Below are 16718 nucleotides of genomic sequence, written 5' to 3'. Positions count from 1 at the left end.
CACTGTAGCTATTTGAAAAGTGACAGACATTTATTAGCAAAACAAGCTGCTAAACAAGCAATGGCAATTTTCCCATTTCTTATCCCATTGCTCTATGGAGCTATTGATAGGCTTGGTCTGCAGCCAGAACAGGACTACGTCATAGCAGATGTTTCACAAGGGCAGCTCTGCATGCTAAAAATCATCTCCCTTTCTGGACTCTCCTTTCTCAGAAATGATTTTTCTTTACAGGTTCACTTTTCCCCTTGACTGTTAATTTTCAGTGAGGAAAAATGCACGCGCATTTAGCTTTCCAGAACTGCCAGAGAAGTTATGCAAGAGAAACTTCCTGTTGACAAGACACATGTGTCTGTGTACTTAAACTCCTGCTTACTTGGATGTCCAGTGAGTTTATTGAAGATTGAAAGAAAAAGAAAGAAAACAAACTGCACCTTTTATAATATTTAACATATTAGGTGCTTTATAGAATCCAGACTAGATTCTGGCACTGCCCTCAAAGAGTTTGCAGTTTAAGAGTTAGGCAAAAGGTTAGCCAAGACAAACAAAAGGAAGATGGTAGAAAGGGGAGGGGTAAAGTGACAGGATTGTTACCAGAAGACTGTGAGTAGTAGGTTGGTTTACCACTTCCTACTTGGAAAAGAAACTTGTCCAAACTTACAGAATTCTGCAGTGTGACAGTAAAGGGTTAGTTGGGAAGGGTGAAGGCAGTGAAGAGGCAAAATGGAAGGAAGTGAGGTAGAGACAAAGGGGGGAAGAGTGGCAAGGAGTGGGACAGCATGGAGGAAGAGCAGGCTGAGCCACAGGGCAGCGGGTGCACATGCAGGGAGGGTGGGACTGGGGAGGACGTGGGACAGGAAGATAACCCTGCAAAAAGTTGGAAAAAACACTTTTAAACCAAGTGACTCAGCTATAAGAGAGACTTGGAGTTGACCAGAGGAACTGAATTTAAAATTACCACAAGGTCCCCAATGCATTGATAGCCTTGGGCCATAAATAAGGGAAACTTGATTTCCTGAGCAGCTGAAAACCTGCAGGTCCTTGACTGAACAGGGTTTGCAGGCTTCCAGTCATGTCACAAATCAACAAACTCTCAGTTCCCATATGACCCAACTTCCCATTCATGTTACCTTCACTCCCACACTGGTAGCCACGAACCTTGATATTTGAATTGTCATCATCTGCTGCTGTTAGAGACACGGTTAGATACAGTTTTTAACATAAAGGAATGCTTACGGTGACCACAGTTTCCCCTTGTGTGCTGTTTACGTGTCCATTTCGCTGGCATTGCTGCTTCAAACCCCTCTCTGTTTCTTCCCTTTCTTTACTTATCCTTTCTCAGGCTGTACTGTTCTTTTGAGCCATGGCCTATGTCCGTCCCATGGGTCAGTCCTTTCCATGTTTAGCTGGAATCCTGGGGTAAAGTGTGTCCATGCAGGAAGAGGAATCGATCGGTTTCTTAGGTACGGTTGTCTGCTTGCACCTCCAAATTTGGGAGTAGTGCTCTGACTCTGAGGGGAGAGGTCTGGTATTCCTGCATTCAGATAAGGCCTGGTGCATATGTCCTATGGCAGCCATGGTGCCATGTGTCAGGATGGGTGGGTGGGCAGGCAGATCTCATGTTGCTTTTGCAGGTGAGCAAAACTCGGTTATTCTGAGGTTTGCAATCATCACGAGCCAAGGAAAATTGCCTACAAACATGAAAGAAGTTTCTTCTCCAGTTCTGAGGAAGGTTGTCTTTGAGAAGTATGATTTCCCCAAATTCTACCTCTTTTTACCTCACCCATCACCCCTTTGAAAGGCCTATTTGCTGAATGTAGCAGAAGAGACTTGCTGATGACTTCTTCTGGAGCCAGTCGGTGCCTCCCTGAACGCTGGCCAAAAGTGATGCGATGGTTTTTCTCAGCTCCTCCCACAGGCCAGGCAGGCTGGGGGCTGAACTCCGAGCCTCCGCTGTTGGATTTTGAAGACCAGTGACATGTGGGTTCATCCTCTCTTGTTTTCTTGTCATGCAGATGTTCATTCCTCCTAAAGAAAGACTGTTGTGTGTGCTGTACTCCTGCACTGCCACAAAAGGTCAGATGACTTCTTGAGCCCATTATAAACTGTTTCTTGGCTACAAAAGCAGTGCAGATTTTGGGGTACATCTAGCTTTGGGCACTTCTCCCATAGCTCTGAGCTTTCCTGCAGGTTTGCAAGTCCTTTTTAATCCAGAAGGGTCCTACTAGTTCCATTAAATTCTTACTTAAGGTCATCTCCTCTGATGACCCCAGCAAGAGAAGCTGAACATACTGATTGGGAAATTGCCCAGGTTTTTGTTAAAATGAGCCTTTTCATGCTCAGGGACAGACACCAGGCTGGCAAAGGATGTACTTGAATAGTCAGTTCTGGGAGTTTGAATGTCATTGGGAATATTAAGTCCTAGGAGTATTCTTTTAGGAGGGAGTGGGAGTTGTTTCTCACCTTGCAGCAAGGGCAATTGGTAGGTGTGTTTTACTTTGCACCTTATGCCTGGAAGTAAAGGTGACAGGCAGCAGATGCTGCGGCTGTGGGGGAAGATGAGTAAGACGAGGCCATAAATCAGTAAATCAGCCAGGAGTCTGCAATAAGACATGACTATTTAACCTCCAGCCCTGCTCCCACCAATGCGAGCCTGAGCTCCTTCTACTGAGAGCCAGCCAAGGTCAGAAGCTGCACCCCCAAAATGCCACGGTCACTCGCATGTGCGTGTCTGTGACCTGCCACAGGCCTGCATTTACATGTGCCCAGTGAGCAGGGGATGATGTTAGAAACACTAATGTAGAACCTCCTGCTCACGTTCATAAAGTCTTGATGCCTGTTTTTTTATATTTATTATTTTATTTATGGTTTCTATATCTTTGGTGGAGGGCAAGAAGAAGAGGGAAGGGCACTGGCAGGATGTGTTCTAACACCTGTTTCCCTTGCCTCCTTCCCAAGCCTTTTTTCCAGCTTCTTCAGCATAGCCTCTGCCTGTGATGGCTCCTGGTTGATGGGCTGTTGGAGAAATGTTGCTTTGCAGGAGCAAAAAAGCCCAACCTTAAGAGGATCTATGCTCATTTCAACTTATCAGGAAAAGCAGGGCAGCTATAAACCTTCAATTTATTTGAGATCCATCCTATAACTCCCTGGGCCTGCCTTCTTACTAGAAGGATGAGTATTTGTCAGTTACTGGAGAATGTATCATTTTTCTGCCACCTAGTGTCCAGCCTTTGGAGAGCTCAAGCTTTTGGCTGTGAGTTACAAGTTAGTTATTGTTTTCTCTTTAAGTGCTTTTAAACACAATTAGTGGTGTGGTGTAAATTTCATTTTTAGACTGAGGTAGGTCTCTGGTAGTAGTATCTTTTACTGTCTGCATACTCTACTATTTGGAAATCTGGGGAATACCAGAAAATAGCATATTTTTATTTTATATCTCATCATATGTGCATATGGTGTTTTGAAGACAGATAAATAAAAAAAAACATGAGAAACTTTGACCAGGTGTGTTCTTGCAGATTTGTGAATTATTTGAACTATTGTTATTATTTGAAGTAGTACATTGAAGGAGTCTAAAAGGATTTCAAGTTCGGTCCTAAATTCCTTAATTTATGTTCTAACCATGCTACCTGTACAAGAAAATGCAAACCTTTTCAAGCTGTTGAACTCCTGGTATAAAATCAAATGCTCCTGCATGTGTGAATGTGCCTGTGTGCTTTCCTGCCCTGACTGCTGTTGTCACAGAAACCCCTCAGGTAGAAACACGGAAGGCTCCAAACCCACTGTGTGTCTGCAGGATAAAAGAAGTGGCTGTGCTGTGGTCTCTGAACAGAGGGGGCTGGCCTTGGTGCTTAGGCCCTGGGACATTGCCCAGTTAATGCCAAAGATGATTTGGTCCCTTGTGTTGTCCTGGGCCTTTGTCTCTCCCTTGCACTGTGCTGCTCAGGGGTGTCCCAGGCCAGGAGAGATGTGGCATGCACCACAGCAGAGGGATGATGAAGCATCAGGCTTTTAAAGGGGGGAATACAGCCATAGTCATCACTTGGGTTGGCCTAGTGGAAAGGCATTAATGACAATCACTTCCAAAACTGCATGAATAGACTTAGAAATGGTGGCACTGTCACCCTGGAGATTCTTCTTCTAAAGGTCATTCAAGGGTAATTTTAGATCCTTCTCCTACAGGCTACCTTTCACAGGATACCCACTCTGGGACTGAAAGCCAGAGAACAGCATAGGTCTGTTCTTACACCCACAGTTCCTGCCTGTCCTGTACCCAGCTCCAGGAGGGAGGGCTGGCACACTGGAAAAGATCAGGAGAGGCTGGTGTATCTGGACATGTGGCTGTAGACATCTGTTCCTACCCAGGCATTCTGCAGTACAAAATGAGCCCTGTTTTATGTTATAATGTCACAGTCATATCTAAGCATCTTTGGCTTTTTGTAGCTTAGCTGGGGGCCAGATTCCTCATTAATGTAAACTGCTTTTTGGATTACAGCCATGGGAGGAAGGAGATGCTGGTTTGTTTTAGAGCAGTTCCTTTGCCTCTGGAAGATCACAGGTTTCAGAGGGATTTCCGTCTTTTTCTGCCACAGCTTAACAGGGATTTCATTTGTGAACCTCTGAATGCTCAGGACCTAACATGGACATGTATAAAGGTCAGAGACAGTTTGAGTCCTCTCAGTCTTTATGATAACCTCCAGTGGGATTCCAGCTGGTGTCTTCAGTAAAGAGTTTGAAATCCCCAGTTTCAGCAGGGAAGGTAGTGTCATCCCTAAGCTGCTGAAAGTCAGCAGCTACATCCTGCAGCTTCGCCTGAGGTCAAAGCTCAAAGCTCTCCCTGAGGTCACCAGGAGCTCTCGGAGCTGAGCTTGATGCTCCCCCTGGGCAGCAGGAAAACTCAAGAGACAGGCAGCTATGAAGGTGTCTCTGAAACTTGGCAGCCCTTCCCTGGCCTGCCTGTGGCTCTGCTTTTCTGAATCTCATTTCTTTTGCACATTTTACTATAGGGTGTTACCATGGATGTTTGCTGATGCAGCTCCTGAAAATGGGATAACATACATGAGTACGTACTTGGATTTTTGCCTTATTTCCTGTGCACTTCCCTCCCACTGCCCTGTGCATGCATATGGTGCATACACATAAAGATGTGGAATAGAAGGTGAGCTGTGAAGTGAAAAAGTTTGCTCACAGTGAGATATCTACTTTAGTAGGCAACAGGTGACTAAAAAATGGGCAGAAGAGCAATATGGACCTGCAGATTGACAGGATGGGGAAACAGACTGAGTGTAGGTAGAAACAATACACAGGGGAAAAAAATCCCCATATACCCCCTTCAAAATACTGGGATTTTTTTCCAGGAAAATATCAATTCAATGATTGTCAATAAGCAAAAAAAAAAAAAAACCAACCAAAAAAAAAAACCAAAAAAAAACCCCCACCAACCCTCCCCCCCAAAAAAAAACCCCAACAAAAAAACCCAAACAAACAAAAATAAACCCAAAAAAACCCAACCCCTCAAAAAAAAAAAACCCCAAACAGTCTTATGTTAGGTATTTTGAGGACTAGGAATAAAAGCAAGGACATGCTGTGTAAATGTGTATGAATCCCTGGGCCACCTGCTTTTGAGTGTGACTCTGATCCTGTATCTCAAAAAGGATATAGCAGAACTGGAAAAGGTCCAGAGAAAGGCAGAAAGGATGACTAAAGGTAGGGAATAGTTTCTCTATGAAAGGAAGCTGCAAGTCCAGTGGGCTGGATAGGGAGGGTTTAATAGAGGCCTACAGAGTTACATGTGCCATAAAGATGGATATGGACCAACCACTCACTGTCTCTGCCAAAAGAAGAATGTGACACCATCAACTGGAGCTGGCCATAGCCTGACTCAGAGCAAGCACCAGGAGCTGTGCCTTGCACAGTGGATGGAGACCTGGGGAACCCTTCACATGTGGATGCTGTGTGGGCCAAAAACTGGAGCGGTCACAAAGTGGGGCTGGGCAAGCCCTTGGAGAGCAAGAGCCACTGCAGGCTACTGACTCAACAAACCCAACTGAGCTGAGGAACCCCCTGAGAGCCCTTTGGGGCCAGGCTCCTTGCAGGTGAGGGCTGTGTTTGGCTGTAGGGTGGCCCTGCTGAGAGCTTTGCCCCCTTCCCTCAGCTTGAGCAAGCTCTGGACAGCCCCTGCAGGGGCTGAGCACTGCACCCAAGACCTGCACACTCCAGGGGAACAGCCTGTACCCTGGCCAGCTGCTGCTGCTGGTGTTTTCCTCCTTGTCTGCCAGCAGAAGGGTGCAAGAAATCTCTGGAGAGGAGACCTGGTCTCCTGCCCAGGCAGCTGCAAACACTGGGAAGGAGGACGTTGTCAAAAAGGGCTGTCTGTACTTACACTCTCATTTTTTCCAGCACTGGAGAATAGAGTTAAACAAGGTTTCCTGGGCTGTTGAAGCTGAATGTTTTCTACAAGACAAGCCATGTCTTAAACCTTTCCCTTAAAGCTCCCATAGGGGACTGGTTGTGTTTGTCATGTAGGGTTCAGGGCTGGGAAGAGGACAGGGTGAGGGTGGCCACAGCTCCCAAACACAACAGGGCACGGCCCAGAGAAGCAGTGGGGATCCAGGCTGTGCATGTAACAGGACAGACTGTTGGAGAGGATAGATAAATATAATTATTCATAAATAATACAGCCAGGATGAGAACAGTCCTCTCTGCTAGCTGGACAATGCCCTTGCCTAGGGATGGGTCCAGGGGTCAAGTGGATTTTCCATCTCACCCCCCAAAACGTATGGTTCACACCGCACCTGTAACCCTCCCCTAAAACATCAAGTGCCTGTAACCCCATTGGCCCAAGCCTTGTTCCAGCCCACCTTGAAGCCCCCTGATAAGGGGCCTCCGAGGGGCCACACACTCTCTTGGAACTTCCCCTCTCTTGGAACTTCCGCTCTCCTAGAGCATCCTTTTATCTCTCCCCTCCCCCATCCCTTCAAGCCCTGCCATGTGCTACGTCTGGCAGCTTGAGGCAGGACCTTTCTCCATCCCTAATAAACCTTATTCCCTAAGAGCAGCCTTCAGAGATCTCTTGTCTCCATTCATCTATACCATCCTGGAGCAGGCAGCGCTCCCTACAAGAGACCACTTGGGCACCTCAACTCAAAGCTGCTGCTGGATGTGCTTCAGACACAGCTCTAGGGTGCAAAAAGAACCATGGCAGCATCTCCCCAGCTTGACCTGAGCTCCTGCCTTGCCACAAAACTTACACTGCCTGAGCTAATCCAGGTTTTGATGTCGATGTTCTTAAATTGTTTGTCTCTGTTTGCAACAGGCTTGTATTGATTTAGGTTAATTCGGTTACCCAAAAAAAAAGGGTTGTGCTGATTGCTCTAAATGGATTAAATAGTGATTTTAGTTAAACTGATGGCAGGCTTGTGTGTAGACAGGGCCTGGAGCTTTGTAAGCTAATGACTTGGCAGTAATGCAATGGTTTTTTTTAGACAGCTGAGACCAAGCTGTTATTTTAAATACAAGACCATAAGCGTTACTATTCTAGTAAACGGTCCCTAAATGTGATAGTTTTCCACTAATTTGTGTTCCTTCTGAATCCTGACTGATATCTTTGCTAACTCTCACTTTCCTGATAATAATTTGGCAAGTACCTTTATTCCAAGTGGACTTTGCATTAAATGCAAGTGCAAAACATGGAAAATTTCCAATTTTTGGCAAAAGTTTCTGATTTCTGTTTACTTTACCAGCCAGCTTTTTTTTTAAATTTTTTTTTTCCCCTTAGTCAATGGAAAAAGGTTTGTCCTCTTTTTTAATAAGCACTCATGTAGAAGAAAAATGGAAAGGAGCCTAGCTCCTGCCAAAAGCAGGGACCTTTCTCCACAAGGAAGGACAGGTCCAGAAGCAGCCACTGCTCAATTTTTCCACTCGAAAAAATACAAGGCTGAGATCACAGTAAAATCAAAGAGGGGTTTGGGTTGGAAGGGACCTTAGCTCTTGGGCATTACATATTTTGTGCCCATATCATTTCAATGGGAAGAAATCACTGTATCTGCATAAAGTCTTTCCTGCCTGCCTCTGAACCTCACCAGTTGAACTTCTGCCAAGTGAATCTGCCTTCACAGGTCTTCTCCACCAAATTGCAAATCCCATTTTGATTCATCTGCTTCCCCTCTGATTTTTTATCTTCAGGTTGGGACTGAAATTAGAAAAGAACATGACTCCAGACAAATGAGTCACTAAGCCTTGGTGAACTCTGATCTACAAGGAAGTACTGTATAGAGGTCTGAGATACTGAATAAGCCTTAGCTCAGGAAACAACAGTCCAACAGGTAGGCTGTGATCCTTTCCTGTCTCAGGCAGGTATGTGGAAGCAGAAAGTTGATGGCAAGACTGAGGGGAGACTTTGTGTCTCAAAGGACAAAGAGAGCAGCAGAAAGGAAAAGCTCAGTGTTACCAACTACCAACTGGACAGCAGCTGGAGACCACAAATCTGAATTATCCTGAGAAATAGGTACATGGAAACCCAGCCTGCACTAAGACATTTTTGGCAGATGTTTCTATACCACTAGTGCCCATTGGATCCTGGACTATTTTCTGCATTCCTGGATTCTGAAAATTGGATCCCAGTAACTTGGAGCACAGTAGAAGTGAAGCTGTGGGAGAGGCACGTGACACAAATCGGGCACATCAGGGGCAAGAGCACTTATGGAGGAGCTGAGTTACCCAGAAAGGGTAACAGATTGTTTTTCCAAGACAAGACAAAGACATCGAGGGGATCAGCACTGTAAAAGTGAGTGGGTTGTGTGTGTCTCAGCTGCAGCATCTAGCTGGGGGATGGCGGTCAGGAAGGGGCAGGGAAGGGCCAAAGCACAGCCACGAGGCAGGTCCAAGCCATAACTTGCAGTGTGCTTGTAAGCCTGTGGTAATAAGCTGTGGAAGCCATCTTCATCCTCAGTGACCACCTCACCAGAGCAACCTGCCAGTGGATGAATGTCCTTTGTATGTGGCTCTAAGCCCCACTGAGCAAGGCTCAGGGGATGATCACTGAGACATCTTATTCAAGGCTGGAGGCTTGAGAGTTGAGATATTTGTCAAATAGAAATTACAGATCATATTCCTGCCTTGAACACCTGAAATGCAGGTGAACAAATCTTAATCAAACTGGCCAAAACATTTGCACAGAGTTGATGGGGCAGCTAGACTGAGAACAAGGCCATTTATCCCTTCCTCCCATTTGCCATCTGGTGGTGTCTGAGAGCTCCAGAAGACAGCTCCAAAGCTGTTCCAGGCTCACAGCAAAAAAAGCTGCCCATGAGGGATGGATGCCCAGCCCTGGAACACAGCCCTCCCTGGGCTATGAGTCGTAAAATAAACTCTCAGATCACAACGGCTGGCTTTGCTACAAAAGACTACAAAGCTCACAATGAGTAAAAGAATATCCTACAAAATCCTTCTTCAGACTTCCCTGAGCCTCTTCCATGAAACAATTAGTGGATGCTCTTGTTTTGAACTCTGTGACTCACTCCTGTAATTCAGTTGTGGCCTGTGATCGCTCAGTCACTTAATTCGTGGTGGGGAAACAGGCAGTTGTGGGAATTTCCTCTGTGCCCCCCTGGGCCTCTCGTGGCAGCTCTGGGCACACTGGAGCCTGGATGCTCGCTTCCCAGATGTGCAGGCCCCCTCAGGAATGCTTCCTCACAGCACCAACTGGTGAACAGGAAGGTTTCTCAAGGAGAAAACACATCTCACTGTTTTACTGTACTTAATCCAGCTTCAAGGGTGGTCCTGTTATCAATGGTCTAAATAGTGAAGTTGTGGCTTGGATCTATCAGAGTTTTATTTGTAGTTTGGTGTCTTCACAGCAGGTACACATGTCTGCACAATTGTAAAAACCCTGTTAAAGATAATGGACTCTATCAAAGCAATTACACTGGCTAATGTCTCCCGCATTCTTTTCTATTAACCATACTTAACTTTGCCATTCAGCAGTACATTTACTGTTATGAACCAGTAAGTGACTTTTAACCACTGGATTTGTATTACATGCAGATTTGTGTAACTTTCCAAGCACATTGTAAGCATGAAAGACATTTAACAATTAAACCAAAAGTGTTTCCAGAGATTTCCAGTACACGTTGAATATATTTGAAGGCTTCTCTCTGCTTATGTTACCTTGGTCGTGCTGAGATAATTTGGGCAGCAGAGAAAGGAAAAAGCACTGAATAATTTGTCAACTATTTCACATCCAATAGAGAATTGAAAACAGAAAGCTGAAAAATTCTTCCTGCTGGTACCACACGTCAGAAACCCTGCCCCATGTCTGCTGAACAGTGCTGTATGTTTGTCACGAGGAAAAGACAATTGCCTTCTCTGGCTACTGACTACCAAGTGCTAAATTTCTGCTGTTACCAGGAATGGCAGAAGGGGCCATCACAGAGTGACCCTGGCAGAGCAAACTGCAGTGTCCTTCATGCAGGACTCCCTCCAGGCCCTGGAGGTGGCTGAGCCAGTCACTCTGGTGACCTCAGGCAATTGCTGTTCCTCTGCCAAGGCACAGGGATGAGCTTCTCCTTGGGATACTCGGGCTTGTCACTCGTGTGCTTTTGACTTTCCTCTGCGTGACCTCTCAGACACTTTTAGCCCCGTAGTCTCTTTGTTATTTCCCTTTGGCAGCTGCTTTCAGTCTTACAGCTCATGTTCATTGCTTTCTATTTCTTCCCTTTTTTCTCTTTTGCCTTCCCTATTCCTCTTAATTTTCCTTTTTGCTTTCTGCCAAACCAAATGCACCACTCTCTCCTTTTCTAGTTATCTTTCCCACGGGCTGAATCAAAGCAGTTCTGTTTGAGTGACCATTTCTATAGCCCAGAGTTATCTCCTAGAGTGTGGGATGCTAAGCTGAGGAAGGTGACCTTCCTTGGTTCCCTCTGCAGTCAGCTGGAAGACATGGGAGCCTCCAGAAGGTGACTCAGGTCTTGAGGCTGTCATAAGACCTTGTGAAGACTGATGTCATCCCATGAGCTGCCAGTAAGACTGACAAACATCCTAACTTACAAGCTTTGAATTGGGGACCCAATTTTATTTAGTACAAATCCAGCTTTTGCAGAGTTTAGCACATGTCAGATGGATGAGAAGCATAAATCAGGGGATCTTCCCTCCAACCAACATTGTCCTCCCAGGTGCCAGATTCCTGCCCACAGCCTGGCAGCTAGGAGAAGTGGCATCTGCAGCACAGCAGCTGACAGAGCTTTGCAACAACTTTCCCACATCCCAGAGTCCCATCTCTGCTGTAGACAAAGCATTTGGTCCAACTTCAAAAAGCCAAGCAAGAACTTTTGCTCCGGTTCCTTTTTTCGATTTAAAATAAATATCATGCAAGGAATAAGGAAATAAAAGTGAAAGAGGAAACAAAACTTTCATTCTCACACAGACATTTAAAAGCAGGCATCTGCACAGTTTCCATGACTTTCATTTTACCAGGAGAATGTTTCCCAGGAGCTAACTTCAACATTTTGAATGGAGCCACATTTAGCTTTTTCCACAGCAAATCACACAGGAGCCATGAACTGCAAATGCAGCCTTATCTCCATCCAGACATCTGTTCCCAAAGAGAATTTTCCAGTTTTCTGTGATCAGGCCAAGAAAATATGAGTGATATTATAACCCTCCTAGGGCATGCTCTGTTGTATTCTGAGTTTGCTGACAAGCTGTTACATGGTCAGGGTCAGTTTTCTCTGTAGAAGTCTGGTCCTATGATCTATCAGTGAGATTTTGTCACTGGCTTCACTAGGATTTCCCCTCCAGTGCAATTGCAACTTGCTGATCCCAGAATAAAAAAAAATAGTTGAAGTGGTTTTCTCTCTCCCATTCCCTGTGCAACTGTGCCCTGCCTTCCCTTATAAACACTTGTGGGCACAGGAGGGATGACTACTTCCTTCATGATGTCCCTTGTCCCAGGGCAGGCTCAGCAGGACACTCTCCCTCACTTTATTCTTCTCTGCAGATCACTGGGGCAGGGAAAATTGGGTCCACACCCACCTGTTCTTAGGCCCAGATAGCTGTTTGGAGCATGCTGTGTTTATTTTTACTACTGACATAATAAAATGAGGTGATGGACAATTCCTTGGCCTTGTGTCTGACCAAGGCGGCTGCTACAGCTCACTCCCTGCCCCCTGAGTTGCAGCTGACCTGGTGCCTTTGATAATCAAATTTTCATTAGTCTGCTAAGCAAAATGCTGGCATTGAGCCACAGGCAAGTTGTAAAGCTGGCCGAATGATTGGAATAATAATTCATTCATATTGAATGTGGTCCATTTAAAGGTGGTGCTTATTTCCTGAATGGAAATTAATATCTTCTAAGGATTTGGTTTAGATTACTTCACTGCATGGTTTACTTCAGCCTTATAATTTTGCTCCTGATACGTAAAGTGGGTTCATAAGTAGAGTAGCAGAGGCTTGGCTGTGCTCAGAGATAGTGCTGTGCACTAATGTAAATTATAAATGTAGAGCTAGAAAATGTAACAAGCCCGGCTGGCAAACTTCCCTGTATTATCTCACAATAATTGTTTCCAGCCAGTAGAGATTTTTTCTATAGCAGAAGACAGGTTATTTATATTATATATTTAGCCTAAAACTGTAATAACATCCTCTGGCAAAAGTATTATCTGATGGTGTCTGAAGTGGAATCAGCTTTCCTCTTTTCAGGCATTAATAATTGAAACATTTGTGTCACCTCATGGCATTTCCTGAACTGGAGAAAAAAATGGGAATGACTTTTTAATTTGTATCGTTTACTTCTTAAAAAGTAGACAACCAGAATTTCCTAGAATTGTTACATGTGGCTTGTATCACCAACCAGAGAAATATTTCTTTTTACAATTCTGATCAGGCAGAGACAACAGTACCACCAGCAGGACTGGCTCCTGGCTTAGCAGCCAGGAAAATACCTGTGAACAGGCAAGGCAGGTGAAGGTCACGGAAGAGAGTAGAATTTTTCCCATTTTCTCAGAAATGCCTGGATGCCTGCTGCGTTGCCCATCTGCACATTCTCAGGCAAACCCTACAGGAGTGAGGATGTGGGCTTTCAATCACCAGATGGCAATCCTGCTTTAGTACCCCTTGGATTTCTGGCATGCAAGGGAACATGTTTTACATATTAGAACTTCCAATGCCGTGAATTTCTGTTTAATACATTATTTAAGTGATTCTTCATTTACAAAGCATGTTGGTATGAAAATGGGAGAAAATGGCCTTCCCCTCAATGGGACCCATTCAATCCACACATGAGAACAGATGTATACAATGGTCATTCTAAGATGACATGTTAAAGAAGTAATGTTTATTTAAATGAATGCTACAGCCAAATAATGACAACTTCAAATCCAAATACACATGTGCTGTGAAAAAACTTCCACTATAATTATGACAGCTCAATAGAAAGTAATTCTATATCCAGATGTAAAAAAAAATAATGCAGGAATGTTTGTTTACTTAGTGGCTGTAGTGTGGTGTTTCAGTCCCAGTTTGTGACAAGCAGTAGATAGTGAACAGTGTGAGAAATAAATTTGAGGAGATTTGGGATGATTAGTTCAGTAAAAAGGACAGTTGATGAGAAAAATATGTTTATTCTGCTTTTAAAATCACCGGTGTTCCTGCTTTTGTTTCTCATAGTTTTGTTCTTAGTTGATCTTCTGACATACAATTATGGCTGGTTCACACTACTATGAGTAAAATCCATTTTTAAAGCCTGAAGAACAGCAGCATGAATCCTCATCTTGTTTGCTAGTGATCAGATATCTCTAGGGAAACTTAGTTCTTTTCTTCAACTAATTTAAATTTATGGGAAGTCATTCAGCCAAAATAAACATTGAAAGGCTTAACTCTTTTGAATTATATACCACTGGATTAGGATTTCAAAAATTTTGAGTTATCCATAATATGTGATTATTAATCCCATAAATATTTTTAATTGAGTGATAATGAGCTATCAGCTTTACTCTTGTTTTGAAGCCTACCCTGACACCAGTTGAGTCACCTTTGGAACAAGATCAGAAAAAGATGCCAGGAAAGCCAAAGAGCTGCTCTGTTACAGTTGTATATGAATAATGAAACAGGTGATTCTAGAAAGTGAAATGCATTCACCTGTAACAAGAATCACAATAAAGCTTCATCTTTTTATTTTGGATTTATATGAGTTTGTTTTAAAAAGCTGATTAATTTTTTTTAACAAAATCATGGCTTAGCTGAAGTTTCTAGGAGTTCTGTGGTTTAATAACTGAGTCTGGTACTTCTACCTTTCACATTAGGCACCTTGATTTATTTTATTTCTCTATCTATTAGGAAAAATACCTTTATGCTAATCACATCACAAAGCCTATTCCAGATGTATTTTAAGTACCCACAGAATTAACTAAAGCACAAATTCAGAACATCTCATTTTGGATAGAGTATGATGGTACATCTAAACAAAGCACTGATTAAAGCCATGCAAAAGATTTTTGCTTCAGTTCTGTGGAAGACCTAAAAATACATATATTTAAAAGTTCTTTGCATATTTACCCAAAATACCCTGGGTTTTACTGGTTTTTGATGGAAAACAATCATTTGGTGATGAACTTCATCATTGAAAGTGAAATGAGTTCTTCTGATTTTGGACAATTGGGTGCTTCATCTCACTGCACTCTGCCAGCCCGTGCTGCTGTTCTGCACCAGCCACTCCTTCCCACCCTCCCACCTCACTGCAGCTGTCCCAGTCCATGCTGCAGCCATCCTTCAAAAGGTGCCCTGCAATGGTTCTTAAAGGGAAGGAGAGAGGATGGGAAGAATAACTGGAAAAAAAATCCGTATTAGAACATGAGTGTGATGTATTTTACTCTTCTGGTCTTAGATAGATGCCACAGTGCCATATGTGAGCCTAGCATAAAAGGATCAAGATGTCTTGATGCTAAAGAGATAAAAATAAATAAATATGACATGTCTGGGATTTCCTCATTTTTATGCTACGCAGTACCTTTTTATTTTAAATTTGATTTGAATTTGCAAGTAGCTGTTTTCCCTTCAGCAGCATGTTTTGATGAATACATCATTTACTACTGAAACAGAAAAGATCTCTGGTGAAGAAGTGATGGGGCAGAGAGGGAAAAACAAAGATGAATGCAAGAAGAAGAAAGGCAGAGTTTGCTGTTGAGCTGTGAGATGAACCAGAGGTCTCAAGGCACAGAGCTACAGGAAATCTGCTCTTTATGGCAGCAGGTGCAGGGGGGAGCGCTCATACCCTGATGTCAATTGGAAGTGAAGGTACCACACAAAGCATCAGCTATGTGTAGATAATGAGAAGCTGAGAAGCCAAGACAAGCAGTGGAAAACGAGTCAATTTGGAGCTTGCACAAGGGCTCAGGAAGTTGTTTGAGAAGGAAAGAGGCAGCAGCACTGCCTTCAGTACAGAGAGCATTTGTTAAAATTTGGTGCGGTTTCTGATGCAGCATGTAATGCTATAGCTTCACAGTTGCTTTTAAGTGAAGAAAAGTTTTTAGTGGGAAAAAAAAAGAGTTCCTAGTTCATTGTAGAGCCAATGAAACTCTTCTACCAGCACAAAGCAGGCAGTAGCATGGGGAAAGGGAAGGCAGGCACAACTGCAAAAGTAGTGGAGGGAGCAGGCAGCACAATTTCTTTTGGTAGCTCTGCCTGAATGTGCCATTATATGAAAAATGGAAATTAAGAAATAGCAACATTCTCCAGCTCCCTCCTGACTAATCTAAACTAGAAGACAGCATTATAGTATCCACTGTTAATATGCTCTATGGTGTCACTTCTTACACCATCTATCTCAATCTAAACACTTAATTACTGTCCTAAAGTGTGCATTAGGGCAAACTGGAGCAAGGTAGATTTCTTTACATCTCTGGATGTCTCACTATGACATTTGGATCAGACTTTGGGTTGTGGTTATAATTATGTTAGGGTACAATTAAAACAGCATTAAAACCCAAGGATACTATTCTCCCCTACTAGCATTTGCTTCAGAAGGGTATCTGCACCTTTTTCTCCAGTTATACTTAAAGTTCTCAGTAAAACTATCCTCCATCCCCCTGCAACTCCTTTCCACTGATGTGGCAATTGAATGATCATGGTTGTCGAAAAGCAGTTCCTTTCTGGATAAAGGAACAGAATGTCATGTTCTGTGTACACACTCACACATATTCACACCTACTCCTGCTTGTCGTCTGAGGTAATGAATTACAGTCTGCTGAGTATTCTATTGTGGTGGGACTTTTTTGTTACATATACACGCTGATGTGAGTACACACGAGATAAGGCAAGCTCACCTGAAGCAGAAGTGGTGAGGTTTGGGATAAACTTTAACTCTCCCAGTAGATTCAGAACAAATGCAAATAACTCACTAGCAGGGTTTTTTTTTCCTGAGTACATCTCATGCCCTGTTTCTTTTAAATATTTGTTTTGAGACTATGTACCTTTTGGTAGCTTTGTGATGACTAGTGTCTCTTGACCCCCTCCTGTTCACCATATAAGCATCTGAAACAAGTCTGCTGATGATGCTGAGTTACTTGAAGTAGCATGAACAAGAGCTGGATGCAAAGAACTTGGACCTCGTGAGGTTGCCTTGTGGGCAATCAAACCACAGATGAAATTCACTGTGTGAATTGAATCAGCACCTACCAGGAAGAAAAATTCCTAGCCTCTCATATAAGATGAAAAGCTCTGAAATTACCACC

The sequence above is a fragment of the Lonchura striata genome, chromosome 3 (genome assembly GCF_050655825.1).
Source record: "Lonchura striata isolate lonStrDom1 chromosome 3, ASM5065582v1, whole genome shotgun sequence".
Lineage (NCBI taxonomy): Eukaryota > Metazoa > Chordata > Aves > Passeriformes > Estrildidae > Lonchura > Lonchura striata.
This window is presented reverse-complemented; position numbering follows the sequence as displayed.